This window comes from Trichomycterus rosablanca, chromosome 17, assembly GCF_030014385.1.
Source record: "Trichomycterus rosablanca isolate fTriRos1 chromosome 17, fTriRos1.hap1, whole genome shotgun sequence".
NCBI classification, from domain to species: Eukaryota; Metazoa; Chordata; class Actinopteri; order Siluriformes; family Trichomycteridae; genus Trichomycterus; species Trichomycterus rosablanca.
In genome coordinates, this window is record NC_086004.1 from 2,449,877 (window position 1) to 2,470,035 (window position 20,159).

Sequence of the window (20,159 nt, forward strand, 5' to 3'; positions counted from 1 at the left end):
CAACATCTGGCAACCTTTGCAATTTTCCCCTCAATTTTTCTCCCAATCTAGTACATTACATCTGATATGGAGATCTGTATCGTGCAGTCACACACTGATCTCCATTATCCCGCGTCTCTGTGCAGTGCCTTTGAGCAGCCAGCAGAGGTCAGAATTGCAGCAGGAATGAGGAAACGCTACAGTTCCTTCCTTCCCTCTTTTGGACCGGCCAATCGTTGTCCGTGTAGGCACCCAGCCGACCAGATTCGAACCCGCAAGTTTGAAATAGATAGATAGATAAATAAATAGATATATAGACAGACAGACAGACAGACAGACAGACAGACAGACAGACAGATAAACAGACAGACCGATTGATAAATAAATAGATGTATAGACAGACAGTCAAGTAGACAGACAAACAGACAGATAGATAGACAGGCAGGCAGACAGACAGACAGACAGACAGATAGATAAATAGACAGACAAATATATATTTATACAGATAGATAGACAGATAGATAGATAAATAATTATATAGACAGACAGACAGACAGACAGACAGACAGACAGCCAGGTAGATAGACAGACAGGTAGATAGACAGACAGGCAGGCAGATAGATAGATAGATAGATAGATAGATAGATAGACAGACAGACAGACAGACAGACAGACAGACAGACAGGCAGGCAGTTACTATTATTATTACTTCACATCGTCGCTCCGTTCAGTTCGGACTGTAGCTGTCAGATCTGAGTTGTTTTTGTCAGTCGGGAATAAAACCAACCCCGTGTGGCGTGGGGTCATTTTCACTCGAGGCGAGACGCAGCTTTTTTATCGGCAGGGATGCGACGAGGCTATTTAACGCTAAATGACTCGACGCGTGAATGAAATTAAGACGCTTGTTCTCATGTTTAAATTGAGTAAATACGGGAGTGTGAGCTTCGGTTGATGAGAGGCATACGAGGAATTTAGCGGCGCGTTCACACCTCGTTCCCCTGATTTGCTCTCGGGGTTCAAACCTGCAGTCGTGCCACACGCACCTCACAGCTCTCGTCGTCCTCGTTCGCACCCTTGGCTGTAAACGAAGCATTTCAGAGAAACACCTCGAGCAACCTGGACCGGTCCTCTCCTCCTCTCTTCCCGTATCAGAGCGTTTACGAGCTGGTGTTACTCCAGTTGTTAATGCGTCCGTTCGTTTGATTAAGTGGCGTCCTGCCAGTCGGCATGTTTTAAAGATAATGCATCGATGCTGCGGCTTCACCAGACAGGAAGGAAGCGACAAAGTGTGTTTTTTTTCTTACTGCTAAGTGTGCGGTGTGTTTAATTCATGCTCTCCTGCACTGAGCATCAATGAAGGTAACGTCAGGTTATATAACGCGCCTCGGATATTCAGGCTGCTCGTCTGTCCTGGTACTTCAGATGTTTGATGGCATTTTAAAGCAACTAGGGGGGTGCGTGAATCCTCGGTGGGTCACCAAAAATAAAGGGAGGGGTGGTGATGATTCCCTGTCTGAATTTGTTGAAGAGGTTAGGGGTAAAGCTTTCAGCCGGCTACAGATGCACAAATAATAATATTGCTTTATTATTATTATTATTATTAAAGGAAACAAAACAAGCTGAATGATTGAGTTGTTCGCTAGATTTCATTTCATTTTCGGCATTTAGCAGACGCTTTTATCCAAAGCGACTTACAGTTGTGACTGAACACGATTTTGAGCAATTGAAGGTTAAGGGCCTTGCTCAGAGGCCCAGCAGTGGCAACTTGGCGGTGGTGGGGCTTGAACCAGCAACCTTCTAATTACTAGTCCAGTACCTTAACTACTGAGCTACCACTGCCCTGCTAGATAAGGCGGAAAGAAGGAACGTCAGCTGTTTTCTGTCATCTTGTGGGCGGAATGGGCACAAATTCCCACAGAGAAGCCTTCTCATAAGAGTCAGCAACCACAGCAGCTTTTGAAACCCGTGGACAGAGGTACGGTTTAAACCCAGGTCATCGGATCCTGGTGCTGGACGGCACCTACACTACCCGCTCTCGGCAAAAGTAAAGCATCAATCGAATTAACTCGGTGGGTAGCACTGTCGCCTCAAAGCAAGAAGGTCCTGGGTTCGAATCCCAGGTGGTGCGGTCCGGGTCTTTTCTGTGTGGAGTTTGCATGTTCTCCCCGTGTCTGTGTGGGCTTCCTCGGGGAGCTCCGGTTTCCTCCCACAGTCCAAAGACATGCAAGTGAGGTGAATTGGAGGTACAAAATCGTCCATGACTGAACTGATGAACCTTGTGTAACCAGTAACTACTGTTCCTGTCCTGAATGTAACTAAAGTGTGTAAAACATGACGTTAAATCCTAATTAATAAATAAATAAATAAATATAAAAGCTAATCGTAACTGTTTCTGTGTTCAGGTTTCGTTGTGAAAGCGCCGCTGTGTGTAATTATAGAATTATTAAGTTCCTCCGTTAACGAGCTTGTTTCAGCTCAATCGTGCAGAAAGCAAATCTCTCACGTTCAGTAACGATCGATGGGCTCGGCGTCCTCCCTGACACTTAACTGCTGTTCCACACACACACACACACACACACACACACATGCTCTTGCATATTTCTTTAAGTATTAATATACACCGATCAGCCATAACATTAAAACCACCTCCTTGTTTCTACACTCGCTGTCCATTTTATCAGCTCCACTTACCATATAGAATCACTTTGTAGTTCTACAATTACTGACTGTAGTCCATCTGTTTCTCTACACATCTGTTTAACCTGCTTTCACCCTGTTCTTCAATGGTCAGGACCCCCACAGGACCACCACAGAGCAGGTATTATTTTACTTGGTGGATCATTCTCAGCACTGCACTGACACTGACATGGTGGTGGTGTGTTAGTGTGTGTTGTGCTGATATGAGTGGATCAGACACAGCAGCGCTGCTGGAGTTTTTAAATACCGTGTCCACTCACTGTCCACTCTATTAGACACTCCTACCTAGTCGGTCCACCTTGTAGATGTAAAGTCAGAGACGATCGCTCATCTATTGCTGCTGTGTGAGTCGGTCATCTTCTAGACCTTCATCAGTGGTCACAGGACACTGCCCACGGGGCGCTGTTGGCTGGATGTTTTTGGTTGGTGGACTGTTCTCAGTCCAGCAGTGACAGTGAGGTGTTCAAAAACTTCAGCAGCGCTGCTGTGTCTGAGCCTGATCATACCAGCACAACACACACTAACACACCACCACCATGTCAGTGTCACTGCAGTGCTGAGAATCATCCACCACCTAAATAATACCTGCTCTGTGGGGGTCTTGTGGGGGTCCTGACCATTGAAGAACAGGGTGAGAAACAGATGGACTACAGTCAGTAATTGTAGAACTACAAAGTGCTCCTATATGGACAGTGAGTGTAGAAACAAGGAGGTGGTTTTAAAGTTATGCCTGATCTGTGTATGATGTCGTGTGTACTAAATCATAAGGACTCGGTTATTGCGTGATGCATATCGTGATGAGTCGATGGTCCTCACCGAGCCCCAACAGCTTAATGGATGAGACACGGTGATACACGTTTATTTACGGCGCTCTCAGTCCCGGCTCGGCTGTCGTCCTCGTCTCTCTTTTCCTTTGTGACAAATTCGGCCCAATTTATGGTCGTGTATAAAAGCTGGAAGGCAATCCATTCTCCCGGCCGGGCTCTTCGACGCACTTCCTTCTGATCAAACGCTCGGCCATTCATCAAACCCACTCAGCGGCTCTTAACTCCCTTTAGCCCTCATCCGCCAGGTGTATCTCCACTCGGAGTGCAGACTGGGAGGTAGACGGATTCGAGAAGCTCTCCTTTATGTTCCATTAGTGGATAAAAATCGTCACGAATGCGACGAAGAGCTCGGCTGTGTTCTAAGTCGGCGACTTGAAAGTGGGGCGAGTGAATTCTGACACAAGTAAGCTCAGCGCTCGCTTCTTTAAACCAGCCAGCGGCTGATTCTTACGTTTTTACGTTCTCAGCACTTGACTTGAGCGGTGTGGTAAAACGTCATGAATCTGCATTTGTGTGGAATATCCGACACGCCCACTGTGAAAGCATTCATGTGTATCTGTGTTTAGATGTAATTTCCTCACTGTGTGGTTGTTTCACTTTTAAACTTGTGTTATCCAGCTCAGGGTTCTGAGAAACACCGAGAATCGGCTTCTCCCGGAGAGTCCAAAACGCTTAAAAAAGAAAACAATTTTCCTCCCAATTTAGTCATATCTAATTACCCAGTTGCAGTTTGCCATCTCTACTGATGTTGACCTCCACTCCTGACTAACACACGCCCCCTACGACACGCATGCATCATTTCACCTGCACGAGTCCACATGTGGTTCAGTCTTGCGCATGGAGAGTCACGCACTGATCTCCATCATCTCTCGTCTCTGTTCAGCGCTTTCGCTGATGAATCCCCTCCGGCGTCCGACCCAACATACTAGCCGATCATTGTTCATGTTTGTCTAGGCGCCCAGCCCGCCCAGCCTGCCTGGGTTGTTGTTGTAGTACAATAGTTAGCATTGTTTGTTTGACCTGAGTCACTTTTACTACATCTTATCAAACAGTTCGTCTTATTAGATGCGCTTTAAAAGTTCAGCGGCAAGACTGGGTCAGAGTTTCCGCCTGAGTTTTTATTAATTAATTAATTTATTTATTTATTTTAACTAGAGCTACCGTACAGCTTTGCTATTTAGTTTTAGGGAATTTAACCCAGCCAATCAGCAACCAGGATTTTTTCAAAGCAAGAAGGTTTGATTCCCAGGTGGAACGCTCCGGGTCCTATCTGTGTGGGTTTCCTCTGGGTGCTCCGGTTTCCTCCCATAGTACAAAAGACATGCAGGCAGGATAATTGGAGAAGCAAAGTTGCCCTAAGTGTGTGTGTGTGTGTGTGTGTGTGTGTGTGGGATGGACTGGCGGCCTGTCCAGGGTGTGTCCTACCTCTCGCCCAGTGAATTGTGACTCTGAATGAATGAATGAATGAATGGTATCGTCCAGTGCTCGGTGTCCTTGGGGACCGACAGTATATACAGTACACGAGCTGTATACTTAATTGACCGTTTTTGCGCCGGTCACTGCATCGCCGCGGCTCGATGTCAATCAATAGTTCCATCGAGGGAAGAAACGAGCGCGGGACAAAGTGCTCTGGTGTAGCCGCTGGATGATTCCCGGATCGATCCGAGCCAGGATGTTTTCGTTCGGCTGATCGAGAGAGACGGACGGCCTTGCCGTGCGTGCGTGCGTCGCCTACAGATCGTGGCTAATCGCGTCCCGGAGACCAGGGCGCGCGGCGAGAGAGACTTCCTGTTGCATCAGTTTCACTAGCGTATGCTGATGCCTCTTTCGTGCGGCTCCATCACTAATGGATGTTAATAAAAGGAGCGGCGTAGCGGAACTGACATTTTCTGTCTTGGAATCACTCCGGCCGGCAGTACAGACTCTCCTTCAGGATCCAGGACGACATTCATTTTGAAATTAACCTCTGTGCTCAACCTCAGACTTTTAATCGATCGGTTGGCAGTAAAAAAAAAGGTTTTTTTCTGCTCTTCACATGATCGTGGATGTTTTTCAGTAAATAAATATGAAGCGTTTCAAACGACTTTGATGCTGAGACTTTCACCTCATCAAGATTTGATTTCCAGTAGATCTTCTGTCTCATCCTTTAATCCTCTGGCATTAGTGAGTCCTGGTCGCCCAACACTCTGTCGGCAGTTTCACCACCTTGCTCTTTCTGAGACGCTTTAACTCAGTCGCCTGGTCTTAATTTGACCTTTATTCACTCAATCAAACCTGCTGCATTCAACATGTGAACCGCTAGTAACAACCATCAGATCAACATCAGATAAATCCCTGACTGTGAGCCTGACCTTGGGTTACGATGTTCCACACAACAGGACACAAAAACATTTGAATGAATAAATATTAATTCTAATTCTGCCAGGTTACCACTGTTGGACCCTTGAGCAAGGCCCTTAACCCTCAATTGCTCAGACAGTATACTGTCACAGTACTGTAAGTCGTTTTGGATAAAGGCATCTGCTAAATGCCCAGAATGTAAATGTAAATTCTAATATCTATGCAGGTTGTGCCAAGAGCACACTGTGTCTTGTTATTCACCCAGAACCTTTCAGGCTGTGTCCTAAATCACATACAAGTGTACTAATAAGAATGTCTAATGAGTACACTACAACTGCTGTTTGAAACAAAGTAATAAAAAAACATTAGGGAACATTACATTTTTTTGCATTATGTTTGGAACTGGAAGTATTATTATTATTATTTTTATTATAACTATTTATTCTTTTTATTATTATTACTATTAATATTGTAACTATATTATAATTTTTATTAATACCATAATACTATTATTACTACTATTATTATTTATTACTGGCACTAGAGTTTTCTGCCTTTCACCCTGACCAGGATAAAGCGAGGGTAAAACAGACAGTGAATGAATCTCTTGGCTTGGCGTGATGATGTCCGAGTGTTCTCAGATTTGTTTTTGCTATAACGGGGCCCCCGGGACCGTGTCTGTTTTTGTGGACAGGGCCCTAAACTAGCTCGCTCATATTCCGCGTGTACACGTGAGCGTCGCCTTGAAACTGATCGTCGTTCTGTGACGGGGCTGAAAGTATTTTCTGCTTTAGTGGCGTCTGGAGTGAATTCCTCTGTTTACTACTTCAAGGCTGAAGCTGCTTCAGCGCCGCAATATGTCAGAAATCCAGCCTCGCTCAGCCTCCCGATTCCACCCCTTTATTAGCCTACCGCCAGGCATGTTATTGTCTGCCATCACCGCCTTGTTGTGACAGTTGTGCGAGTGTGTGCGGGTGTGTGTGTGTGTGTATCGTGTAGTCATACATCACTCAGAGTCACGGATCCTAAATTCTGGCGTCTGTCTCCGGGCGTCTCGAGTAAGAAAGCGGAAGAAAAGCGGAGGCCTCAGCGACCCGGTCGCCTCGGTGCTGCTATCCATCACGCGCTCCTTAATCTGAAGGGTCGCGCTTCATATTCGACCCCGCTGCGGTCAGTCTGGCGTTTTTTTCTGTGGTCTTGAAGGGTGATTGCACTTTCCTCTAAACCTTGTTCCAGCGCAGTAATGGCTTGAGGTATTCATAATTCAAGCGGCATTGATTTGTGGTTGGAGCTGTGCATTAGCTCTGAGGTGAAAAGAAAGGGTATCCTGGTGCGCGTGCACACACACACACACACACACACACTCATACACACACACTCATACACACACACACACTCAGAGCTTTCAGTACACATGGCATGAACAAGAACTTTTTAAAGAATCGCCAAGTAGGTCGAGTAATATTGCTTGACTGTTTAGATTTGCGTTTATTGTCTGACGTGACTTTAATCCAAAGTGATCAGAAGGTTGCTGGTTCAAGCCCTGCTGCCACCAAGCTGCCACTGTTGGGCCCCTAAACGAGACCTTCCGAATGCCGCAGATGTGAGTGTAAATAACAGTCGAGCTGTGCAGCCTTCAGTTCAGAACAGCTGGAGTCGGGAGTTGAACTCACAATATTATGATTACTTATAAAACTCACTCACTCACTGTCTTAACCACTTGCATGTTCTCCCCGTGTCACCAATAGGTGAATGTGTGTGTGTGTGTGTGTGTGTGTGTGTCTGCCCTGAGATGGACTGGTGCCCCATCCAGGGTGTTACTGTTTGCCTTGCGCCCATTGAATAGCTGGGATAGGCTCCAGCACCCCCTGTTTGTCAAAACACACTCACTTCGTGTAGAAACGTCCATCAAACCATTGTCACGATACGAGCACAGAAAAGTCTGTTACAATAACTACGCCTTATCCCACCTAAAGCACCGCTGATCTACAATGTTTGCTGATGGAGAAATTCTAACCTACAATCTGACATTTATACGAAGTCAAGGGTCACTGCTGGATAGTATTACTGCCTAGTATGTGAGTGAATAAAACTCCCTTACAGTTTTCTCTTGTCCCAGCAGTTTTTAACATAAGTACATTTAGCATAAAATGTGTTCACCATTTTAATGGTAACATATCACTTAAAAAACCTTGTTTTCTATAACATTTACACAGATTTTATTTAATGCGATTAATCGCGATTAACTATATGAAATTCTGAGATTAATCGCGATTAAAAAATTTAATCGTTTGACAGCCCTAATAAATAATCAAATGCTTCATGAGCGGAGACTGTATAGTCACATGATGGCACAAACGCATTTTACGTCGTGTTTTCCCACCCATGTTGGGATGAGCTAACGTGGGGATCTCGGGCGGTTCTGCTTTGTTTATTCCCAAAGTAAAGTGATAGAGTAATTATGCTGAGGGTCAGCGTGTAATTAATAAGCTCTAACAATGCAATCAGTCAACGACTGACAGAGATCGTCTGTGTCTGACGTCTTGTTAGCTTGTTAGTTTGCATTATTTCTGAGGCAGAACTCGTCGTTTCCCAAACTGGCGGATTTTACTACATCGATTTAAAATCCATATCTAGATTGATTTTCGAGTCGGATGACAGATCCAGAGCTTAGCAGCAGCGGCTGTGCTGATTTATCCGAATCATAAAGGAAGCGTCTAACAGGTATGCTGGGAAAAAAGCGCACACCAGTGTCAGTAATGCAGATTTTAAGTAAGTTTTAAATAGAATGGATTTGACCGAGGATGTGTGTGGTGTGTGGTGTGTGGTGGAAGTCGTGATGGTGTCTCACAGCCACTAAAAAGTAGGGCAGACAGAAGAAGTAGGTCTCTGAGACACTTTTTTTATACGTTTGTAATGTTTACCCCCCCCCCCCCCCCCCCTTCGTTCTGGTCCTTAAGCTGTTCCAGAATTAGATTCCACGACTGTGCTGTTAACAGATTAATACTGAAGAACCTAGTGAGCTCCGGGCTGCCTCAGTAGAGCGGGTTCTAATAAGACATGAGGCAGATTATTTAGACGCTCTACTTACGCCTCCCTCCGTATACCGAAAACGGTTAAACTCTCCCTGACAAGCCCCAATTTACAAATAAACGTCACTCGTGCACCTTTATTCTACATTGGTGAACTCTGTTGGTTGCTCCGCATTATATTCGTCCGCCACGTTTGTTGTGTTCTGTGAGAAAAGTCGTGCCGCACTGAATGCTGGGATTGCCTTCGGCGCTGAGGAGGCATCGGACGCTCCCTCGTCATTCAGTCAGAATTAAGGCACCTCAGTAGGAGCATTCTAAGGAATCTAAGAATTTAGACACGCCCTCTTCTCAGGAGTGTAGGATGATGTAGAGAGATTACTAGGTTTTCAGACAGACCCTAATTAACCATCAAATAAAGTCAAATAAAGTGTCTGGAAGTGGACTGGAACTTTATGGATCACATAATAAAGACCAGTTAGGATTCTGTACCGGGCAACAGGTCCTGGGTTCGATCCCCAGGTGGGGCGGTCTGGGTCCTTTCTGTGTGGAGTTTGCATGTTCTCCCTGTGTCTGCATGGGTTTCATCCGGGTGTTCAGGTTTCCAAACACATGCAGTCAGGTTAATTGGAGATGAAAAAATTTCCTTAAGTGTGTGTGTGTCGGGTGGCACGCTGGCTCGGTGGGTAGCACTGTCGCCTCACAGCAAGAAGGTCCTGGGTTCGATCCCCAGGCGGGGCGGTCCGGGTCCTTTCTGTGCGGAGTTTGCATGTTCTCCCCGTGTCTGCGTGGGTTTCCTCCGGGTCCTCCGGTTTCCTCCCACAGTCCAAAAACATTGAGCTATAGGTGAATGGGTGTGTGTGTGTGTGTGTCTGCAATGCAATGTAACAGTGCAACAGGTCATGTACGCTGTCAGAGAACCGCTCATCACTGGGTTCTAATTCAGTCAAGAGAGACTGGACAGGAACTTCTGGAGCAGAGGACATGATAATGGAGCAGAAACAGAAGAAAAGAAGGCAGAGAAATGTAGTTGGGACGTACAGAAAGGCGGTGGGTAGCAGACGCTGGGTATTGACGGCTCGTCCAGTGGGAAATCTGCTCCTCCTGTCTGTTAGAATAGAACAGTATGACTTAGCGATGCCCAGAGGCTTCGTCTTCCTCCTGGATCGGCTCCACGGACCTTCCACGCGTTGACTAAGAGCTGTTAAGAGCCAGGAGTGTTTCCTGGGCGTGTCTGATGGATGTGCTTAGTGGAATTTAAGTGCAATGTTCTGCAACATTTACCTGATCTATTCAGCGTCCGGGTCCAGACTGCTCGGGTTCTTTTAAAAGCAGCAGTCAGTAGACTGAACCTTGTGGAGTTTTCTGAAGATTTTTGCGTGGGGTCAACCAACCGGACTTCTACACAAACATTACTGGCTATGTCTGGGAGGGCTGGGATGTTTAAAGCCCTGCCATGGATTGGCGCCCTGTCCAGGGTGTTCCTACCTTGCGCCCAGCGTTTCCCGGTGTTTCCCGGCTGGCCGTCTAATGCCTAGTTCACACGACACGATTTTTGCCCTGATTTTCGCTCGGCGACTGGTCAAATAAAGTGTCTGGAAGTGGACTGGAACTTTATGGATCACATAATAAAGACCAGTTAGGATTCTGTACTCGGCGTTCGCTCTGCGATCGAAACTCGGGTCTCAATCGCTATGTGTCGGCGACAAGAGATATCTAGCTTGTCAGATATCTCGATCTGAGTTGCCCGACTGGCAATGAAAGCTATGTCGAACAGCCAGTGAGAACGCAAGATACGGGGTGAGGGGAAATGCAGGGGAGGAGTGTAAAAAGGTGGGACAGGGGCTTAATATAGTTCATATCAGAATACATCAGCACACACACACAAGTTTTACAGCATTTCTGACTTTATCGTTCTCTACAAAACACCAACGATGCATTGCTAAATATATTTATTATCCTCCAACTCACTATAGAACAATCCATGATGGCCGTGTTGCCAAATCCACTCAGATTCATTTATTTTTTCTTTTTGATCTTACGCTGCACATCAGCGCACAAACTTTGATCGCTCGCTACTTGTTGACGTGCATTTTTGGACGTGGTATCATTAAACCCCTTGTCACTTCTCACGTGTGTTTTCATGACAGAACGTAGTTTGGGAGACCAGAGAAGCTCGCCTGCAGTGAGATTCCAGTTGGTGATAGATGGTGTATTGTGTGACCCACTATTACTGATCAGTCGTGTAGCGTGAAAGCCACACCCACTTGAAAGAGTCCCGATTACAAGAGATCCAGTCGTGTAGTGTGAACTGTACAGCGACCTGACGACTTGGAAAGTCGTGTAGTGTGAACTTAACAGACACAGTTGGGTGTGTCCAAGGTGCCAGCATGAGTCGAGAAGAATAGCGTGACTCTCTGTGAGAATCCACTGCTGGCTGGTTAAAACTTGACACATGCCGAATTGGTGAAGGGGGAAGCAGGTTCTGGTTTGCCCTCAATGCCTTTTAATGTTGTCATGTGGGCGCCCCATGATGTGCCCAAAGTAACGTAACTTGCGGAACTTGTGGCTCAAATGCTTCTTTTCTGTTCTGGCGGTCTCGTACACCCGCTCAGTGGTGATCATCTTCCTCCATGAGATTTTCAACAGCCTGAATGTCTAGCTCTTCAGTTCTTCCTCTTTCTTCAGCATTCAGCCTTGACACCAATATGTGGCTACCGTCCAGACTGAGACTTTTATCAGTCGTAGCTTGGTAATGGTGCTAATTGACTCGTTTTTTTTCACATCCTTGCCAATTTGACCATCACTCTAATGCCCAAGGTGCTATTCCTGACCTCACTTTACTGGCACTGCAATATTTTCTGCAGTATTTGATGCTCTACTTCACAAATATAAAAAGGAGTCCGTTTATCTCAGTCTTTTCCCTCCAGTCCTTCAGTCATCTTAAACACCTCACTGTCACTGCTGGACTGAGAATAGTCCACCAACCAAAAACATCCAGCCAACAGCGCCCCGTGGGCAGCATCCTGTGACCACTGATGAAGGTCTAGAAGATGACCGACTCAAACAGCAGCAATAGATGAGCGATCGTCTCTGACTTTACATCTACAAGGTGGACCAACTAGGTAGGAGTGTCTAATAGAGTGGACAGTGAGTGGACACGGTGTTTAAAAACTCCAGCAGCGCTGCTGTGTCTGATCCACTCATACCAGCACAACACACACTAACACACCACCACCATGTCAGTGTCACTGCAGTGCTGAGAATGATCCACCACCTAAATAATACCTGCTCTGTGGTGGTCCTGTGGGGGTCCTGACCATTGAAGAACAGGGTGAAAGCAGGTTAAAAAAACATGTAGAGAAACAGATAGACTACAGTCAGTAATTGTAGAACTACAAAGTGCTTCTATATGGTAAGTGGAGCTGATAAAATAGACAGTGAGTGTATTTAATGTCATGGCTGATCGGTGTATATGTTAGTTATATAGGACAGTTGTAGCGTAGTGGTTAAGATACCAGACTAGTAATAAAGGTTTCTGGTCGTATAATGTATCGTCCCTGTTTTTCTGAGAGACATTTCTGAGAGGTTTTCGTGATGGAATCCGCTTTGTCAGATCAGTCAAATCAAATTTGCGCTAAGTGAACGCTATAACGTATTCGGCTGTGGAAGGCTGTAACGATAAATTGACTGCACTGGGTTTATTCAGCAGAAAAACACTAAACCTGCATCTCGTTACGTTTATGACCTGCTCCTCGTAAAGAAGCGAGGAGGTGCACCCTCCTTCTGCTGCGTTTCGTCGTGGAAAAATAAGGTCAGATGATAAATGGAAACAAAGATTACAGTTGACTGGATTGAAGATCGTGGGTTCTTACAGCGGTGGAGTAGCTGAAGAACAAGGAACAGAATTGTGGGCCTCCCTTTATCCTGCTCTAGTCACATCTTACAAGTACCTGGGTGTGCACTTGGACAACAAACTGGACTGGAGTTTTAATACCTGTGCAGTGTTCAAGAAAGGACAGAGTCGTTTGTACTTTCTGAGGAAACTGAGGTCCTTTGGAGTGTGCACTAAACTCCTTTGGTCATTCTACCAGTCTGTTGTTGCTAGTGCCTTATTCTATGCTGTTGTGTGCTGGGGCAACAACATCAACAAAAGTGCAAAAAACAAAATAAACAAACTAATTAAGAAGGCTGGCTCTGTTGTTGGAGTCAATTTGGACACTCTGGATGAGGTAGCAAAAAAACGGTCACTCAATAAGCTGCTTTCTATTATGGACAATACATCACACCCCCTGCACACTACAGTGGAGAAACAGAGAAGCACGTTCAGTGGTAGACTGATACAGCTGCGCTGTACTAAAGAGCGCCGTGTGAGATCTTTTCTTCCCACTGCAGTAAGACTCTACAATGATTCTCCCCATTCCAGGAACACTACGGATCTCCTGCCACCCGAACAGTGTTGATTTTCTTTTGCAGTGCAATATCTTATCTCTCTTAGGGCAATATACTTTTGTAAAATAATATATTTTTCTCTTAGTGCAATAATATGTATGCGGCTGCTTATGATAATGTCCTGTCTTTTTGCTTATGCCCTTTTATGTTTAATTGTGTTGTTTTTTGTCTGTCTTCCCTTGTGTAACTTGTACTGTAATTTGTAAATTGTAACTGTAATTGTGTAATTTGTATAGTACTGTGACACTGCAATTTCCTTCGGGATCAATAAAGTCTTATCTTATCTTATCTTATCTTATCACATTGCGTGTTGGACTTTAGAACCTCCATTCTGTGCTAACTGTTGTTTCTTATCTTATCTTAACAACATTCTACAACAGCTTAACGACAGACGTGTTGCTTATCTCTGTACTCAAGCACAATATAACTAAGGATTTAATGCACAAAACAATACTACTCGGACGAGGCTTAGCCTGCCGGGAGTTACAGCAGCCGGCGGGAGGGAAGATGAGCGGCTCGCGCTGAGCCCAGGACCCGGGCTCGACCTTCCTCATGATGATTTCCAGCGATTCTGACTCCTCGCGCTCGTCTAATTAATAATTTATCCCCGGCATTATCAGCTCTGTTCATCCAGGGCAGAGGGGGTTGAGTGAAAGAGCTTCTCCAGACAGAAAGTCCTTCATGATTCTGCACTTGTGTTTATCTGGCTCCGGCTCAGGCTCTCCTCAGAGCTCCTCGGGGTCGTCACCCCAATACCTGCCTGTCAAACACTATTTGTGTTTCGCTGCTTGAGTCCCGGCCAACAGGAGCACGTTCGCTCTGGGGAGTGTCTTCTCGGACAGGCGAGTCCGTGCTAGCTTTCGCTGATAATTGTTTGGGATTGAGGGCGGTGTAGTGTGAGGGGTCTGGGAAGCTGGGTTTGATCCTTACCTACTACACATGGATTCCATGGACATCTGAAAGTGTAAAGCACCGGATGCACCTGTCAGAACGGGAGGACTAAACCCAATATGCAGGGTGCTTAACCCAGGTAGAACAACACTATAGTCCAGGGGTGTTAAACTCATTTTCACCGAGGGCCACATCTGCATTATGGTGGCCCTCAAAGGGCCGATTGTAACATATCCTGCTGTGATTGCTCCCTGCCTTTTAATTTTTGGACAATTTGTTGTTTTTCTTGGTGGCAAAATTCTGCCAAATTTATTCTGTATATTTATAATGTATATCTACATTTATATTGATCTCCTTTACCATAGACACAGCCTCATAACACAAGAGACGTACCGGTTTCTCTTCTTGAAGCACAAATTTCCTCCTTCTGCTTCAATTTTCTCTTCTTGGACATTTTGGGATTTTTTGTAAATATTTCTCAACATCACTTGTTGGAAAACCGCCTCAGTTAAACGCTGATGTAGAAACACCGCCATCTAGTGGTGGGATGCGAGTCGCGGTCACTTTGCAGGTCACAAAATCGACATGCATTGTGGGAGATGCAGTTTATGTAGGATTTTACAGTGTATTTTAAGATGATTGTTCCGCCCTCGCTAAGAGTTTCCCCCTTTCTCAGGTAGACAGACAGACAGACAGACAGACAGACAGACAGACAGCGCCCTCCAGAATACAGTTAGGTCGGTTTTATTTGCTTCCCAGCTGTACACTGTGTGCATCAGAATGGAGTAAAACTACAAAATACAAACAATAAAAAATGTTATACAGTACATGTACAAAGCTGTAGTAAAATAGCACTAACGAGTTAGCATTTTGTGTAAAAATACTAATTGCTATAGTAACGGTAACAACCGTATTTAATTACGGAATTGAAACGTTGTAATGTACTCGCTAAACATTTACAAACAACTGAGAATATAAACGTATACTACTTACAGGCGATGATTCTGTATCGGATTGCAAGAGAATTAACGTCTATTTATTATTGTTATTGTAAGGCGCAGGTCTCCCATTAAATTATAATTGTGTCTCTGTAACTACTCATCACACATATTAGCAGATCTTTGATCTGGCATAGCCCTGATGCCAGATCCTTCTCCTGGCACAACCTTTGGTCTGGGACTGGCACTGAGAGCGCACCAAGTGGACCTCCCAATAGCTAGTCTGTTTTGACATATCAGACACTAGCCAGACGAACTCCTGGCTGATAGCACAGCTGAGATTCGAACCCCTGATCCCCAGATCCCCAGATCTCAGAAGCAGTGTGCCAGCCTGCTGTACCGCTGCCTCACCCGGGCACCCTGAAATGCCGCCCTGATGGTGTGTGTGATGTTGGATGATGCTCAGTGTTGACGTTTAATAATGAGTGTTTTTCTACCCGCTGCAGCTGCAGATTTCATTTCAGCACAAATCTGTGTAGCTATTAAAAAATCCATTACACCACACACACACACCCCCCCACACACACCCCACACACACATCCTATGAAATTTTCATTTCATTTACACATTCCTAAAACATTTGCATTCAAATAAGTGGCGTCAGTATTGCACAGCGCTGCATATATGACACTTACCTTATATTACATGTGTGGAGGTGTGATGTCTTCACCGCGCTGCTCTCGAGTGCCACGTCAGCCTGAACGTTCACTTCCAACGTTCACTCCCAACAAGAACCGGATCTCCAGTTTTAGCTCCCTCTCCTGTCTTTATGGACTTAATACTTACAAGTGCCGTCCAAATATATAAATTTATTTTTTGTTTATGCATTTTCTCCCTTTTTCTCCCTTTTAGCGCGTCCAATTGCCCGCGTCCACATATTTTCAACCATGTAGTGTATAGTGTCATTGGTCAAATTTACCGTTTTGATGGCCGCTCAGGTGGCGCAGCGGTAAAACACACGCTGGATCTCGAATACATCGTACCGAATCTCAGCTCTGCCTGCCGGCTAAGGCTGAGCGGCCACATGAACAACGATTGGCCTGTTGTTCAGATATGGGCGGGACTAAGCCGGATAGGGTCTCTCTCTCCCATGACTGGTGCAATTATGACCTCTGCTGGCTGATCGATGGCGCCTGCACAGAGACGGGAAAAGAGTGCTCTCAGGGTGTGTCTCTCCGTACACAACGCTGAGCTGCACTGCACTCGTCAAATTGTAGGTGATAAGATGCATACGGCTGCTGCCCACGTGTCGGAGGGGGCGTGGGTTAGCTTCGTTCTCCTCAATCAGAGCGGGGATCGGCATTTGTGGAGAGGAAGCATGACGCGATTGGGCAATTGGACGCGCTAAAAGGGAGAAAATGCGTAAACAAAATATATATATAAACAACATATCGTGCAGCCCTGCTAAACATAACACGCTGTGCTGTTTTCATGTTGGTCTTGATGTTTGGCTCTAGCAAATTCCAGGTTATTCATGCAGTTTGTTTTGTCCTTGTTAAAAATGCGCTGACCCTCGAGAGCCCGAACATGATTCGCTATATGATCCAATTAAAGAAAAGTCTCTGTAACGCGCCGCACCTTCGCTGTGCTTTTTGTCGTCCCTCAGCCGAGAGCGAAATTAGAAATTACTTCTATTGATCTTTCTCATTGTTTTTTTTCTCCTTCCTGGCTGTGAAGCTCTCGCGGCTCTCGCGGCTCTTAGCTGATTGAAGGGCCGCGTCGGGAGAGATTTATAGGGTGGAGGAGTCGCGTCGGAGCGTTTCTCTTGATTAGAAACTGGCGTCACTGTTCCGAAAAGAAAGGCTGCCGTGATGTGTTAGCATGCTAGTGTTAACCGTGCTAATGACAGAGCACCTATTGTAGGTGGGGTATTGAAGCGTGCAGATTAGCGGATAGTTTATTCACGGCCTTGTTATCTCTCGCCCGCACAAAAGCCCAACGATTCCACCCACCCTGAATCAACAGGAGCGTATTTTTAACGCCGGCGCGAGGTATTGTTAGCTCGGCGGTTATTTACAGTCGAGCTTTTTTAATAAAAACTCGGTGTCTGAGAGCTTATTTATAATATTAAGACGAATGGCAGCGTGGCGGTGTAAAGCACTCAGCTGATTAACTCGCCCACCGCCGCGTTGCTTTTTATCTGCTGCCCGTTTGATGTATGACGTCTTTTTAAGGTCCGGTCGAACGCAATCACAAGCTCCCGCGTTTTGTTCGGCTCTTAGATACACCAGATTGCCTGTCCCTTCCCCGGGGACGAGCCCTTTCGAAAAGTATTGACCGCCGGACAGTGAGCGAGCGTTCGAGTATTGGAACGCTGAACAGGTATGAGAGAGGACGGGGTCATTATGGGGACGGGGGTCAGAAGAACAGAATGATAAAGCGATTGGAAAATGGACGTTTCAGTATTTAATCGAAGCTTTTTTAAAGCTGCTGCTTTCTGTTCTAGTGTCTGAGGAATTCTTCTATTCTCAATGTTCTGGACGTCGTGTTTGATGGAACATGCTGGTCTTTGAGAATGCGAGTGTTTAATGGAGGACATGGTGTGGTGATGAAGTATGTTGGTGTTTAGTGGATGATTTTGGTCTTTAATAAATAATGTTGGTGTTTGATGGTGAGTTCTGGTGTTTGAGAATGCTGATGTTTAAATATTATTGGTGTTTGATGTGGAAGTCTTTTTGAGAATGCTGTAGTCTGTCTGTCTGTCTGTCTATCATAATCTATCTGTCTGTCTGTCTGACTATCTATCTATCAATCTGTATCTATCTATCTATCTATCTATCTATCTATCTATCTATCTATCTATCTATCTATCTATCTATCTATCTATCTATCTATCTATCTATCTATCTGCTTAATTATCTATTTTCTGTCTGTCTGTCGTCTGTCTATCTATTTATCTATCTGTTTATCTATCTCTCTATCTATCTATCTGCTTATCTATCTGTCTGTCTGTCTGTCTCTGTCTGTCTATCTATCTGTTTATCTACCTGTCTCCATCTATCTATCTAGCTGTCTGTCTGTCTGTATATATATCTGTCTGTCTGTCTGTCTATTTATTTATCTATCTACTTGGTGGCACTCTTTGGCCTTTTTGTAAATTTTTAAATGGTTGCTCAATACTGTCCCACCATGAAACAGTTTGACCAGGCTGACCAGTCCTCTGTTTCGTTTACGGTCGTCCTTGTTGGTGGTAAATCAGCACGGCTGAACAGAGAAGACAGAGAATAATTCAACACAGACTTCTAGCTGGTAAACTCTGAAGGATTTTATCTCCATCAACTACCCCGGCTCGGCCCCGGCGCTGAACCCAGTGAGACAGCTGACTCAGGCTTCTGTAGCCGGCTCGTGTTGTACCTCTCGGTGGCCTGTTGCTCGAGCGCTCGTGAGGAATTTCCTGCCTCTCCGGGAGCTTTGAATAGCCAGAGTTTCCCCGTCCAGAACACAGCTGCTCCACCAGCGCTCCACCAGGGGTCCTGCTGCTCCACCCTTCTGTTCTGACTGACAGTGATTGTCAGGAGCAGGTATAAACCTCGTCTGACGGATTAATAATGAGGCTTTGTTGCCTCGTCCATGCGTCCACGCCTCGTTATGCCAGTCCGGGATGGAAATGTCCTCACTGCTATTGTCTCTGCTTAAGTGCTGCTCAAACATCTGAGTCATTTTCAAAAGACGATTAAAGACACACGTCTTTACTGAGCACTTACACTGAGCACTAACATGCACTTACTTAAAAAATAAAAGAAATAAATATACCTGTTATATATAGAAACAGAGTTTCAGCAGATTTGTGTCCTTGGACGGTTGTTTACTTGAACTAGAGTAGAGAAACGTTCAGTGTGGAAGCACTTCTGTAAGTCACGCTGGATAAGGGCGTCTCCTAAATGCCGAAAATGTAAATGTAAATGCTTTTTATGGAGACTGGTAGCCTTTTCTGACCAAAATGGTCCCAGTGCTGGAACACTGGAATAGTTCTGGTGCTGGTGCCTGTCCCAGCTTTTCAACGGACGCAAGGCACACAGTAACACCTTGGTCGGGGCGCCAGTCCATCGCAGGGCAGACACACACACACACACACACACACATATTCACATGTAGGGCAATTCAGTGTCTCCAATTACCCTGACTGCATGTTTTTGGACTGTGGGAGGAAACCGGAGCTCCCGGAGGAAACCCACACAGACATCGACTCGGGATCGAACCCAGGACCTTCTTGCTACCCACAGAGCCACTGTGCCGCTCTGATCCCTGTTGCGCCCCTATTTTATTGATGCATTTTCTCCCTTTTACTCCCAATTTATTGTAGCCAATTAGTCTTCAATTGCTGGAGACCCCGATGGCGTCCGAGGAGGGTATATTCTCCTGACACACGCTCCCTCCGACGTGTGCACAGTCCACCGATCCCTTCTCATGAGGCCGGTCCAGTGCATGGAGAGTCACACACTGATCTCCACGTTCCTACACTTCTGTACAGACACCTCGGGTGACAAACCAGGGTCCTCACACAGCGTCGAAGACCCCACTCTCTTTTTTTAGTCTGATTTTTTCCACCCAGCAGACTCTTGTCCAGTTTTGTCTGCTGCACTGTCTGCACTGCCGATTGTGCTTGCTAGGGGGCGCCCAGCGATTCGAACTTGGAATATAGGCTTTTCTAAACAGCCGTATCAGTGGAACGGTGGACGTGCAGTATAACGTGGAATATAAACCTGCTTCAAATCAATACACCATAAACTATTAAAAAAGCGCCCGGCTCCGAGAAGATCCAGAGCTCGGCGCTCGGCGTTTGACCTCGCTTCCTTCCTTTTCTCTGCCATCACAATAGTGCTCTTCCATTACCGTGTCATAACAAAAGCCGAGGTCCTGCCCTTTTAAACAGACTAATGTCCCCCTGGGGCCGATAATAGGAGGCTAATCCTCTTATCTTCCTCCGTGAGCGGGGATACCTCGGC

At 45.7% G+C, this 20,159-nt stretch overlaps 1 protein-coding gene and 1 long non-coding RNA gene across 6 annotated transcripts in view; one reads left to right on the forward strand and one right to left on the reverse strand.

The window, feature by feature from the left end:
• Window positions 1–20,159, forward strand: part of ptprsa (protein tyrosine phosphatase receptor type Sa) — a 265,829-nt gene that overhangs the window by 10,252 nt on the left and 235,418 nt on the right. The window lies entirely within an intron of this gene.
• On the reverse strand, window positions 18,464–19,163 carry LOC134331103 (uncharacterized). Its single transcript, XR_010015105.1, has 2 exons — window positions 18,967–19,163; window positions 18,464–18,864 (listed from the first exon to the last, which is right to left on the reverse strand). It is a non-coding gene; the product is annotated as an uncharacterized LOC134331103 (long non-coding RNA).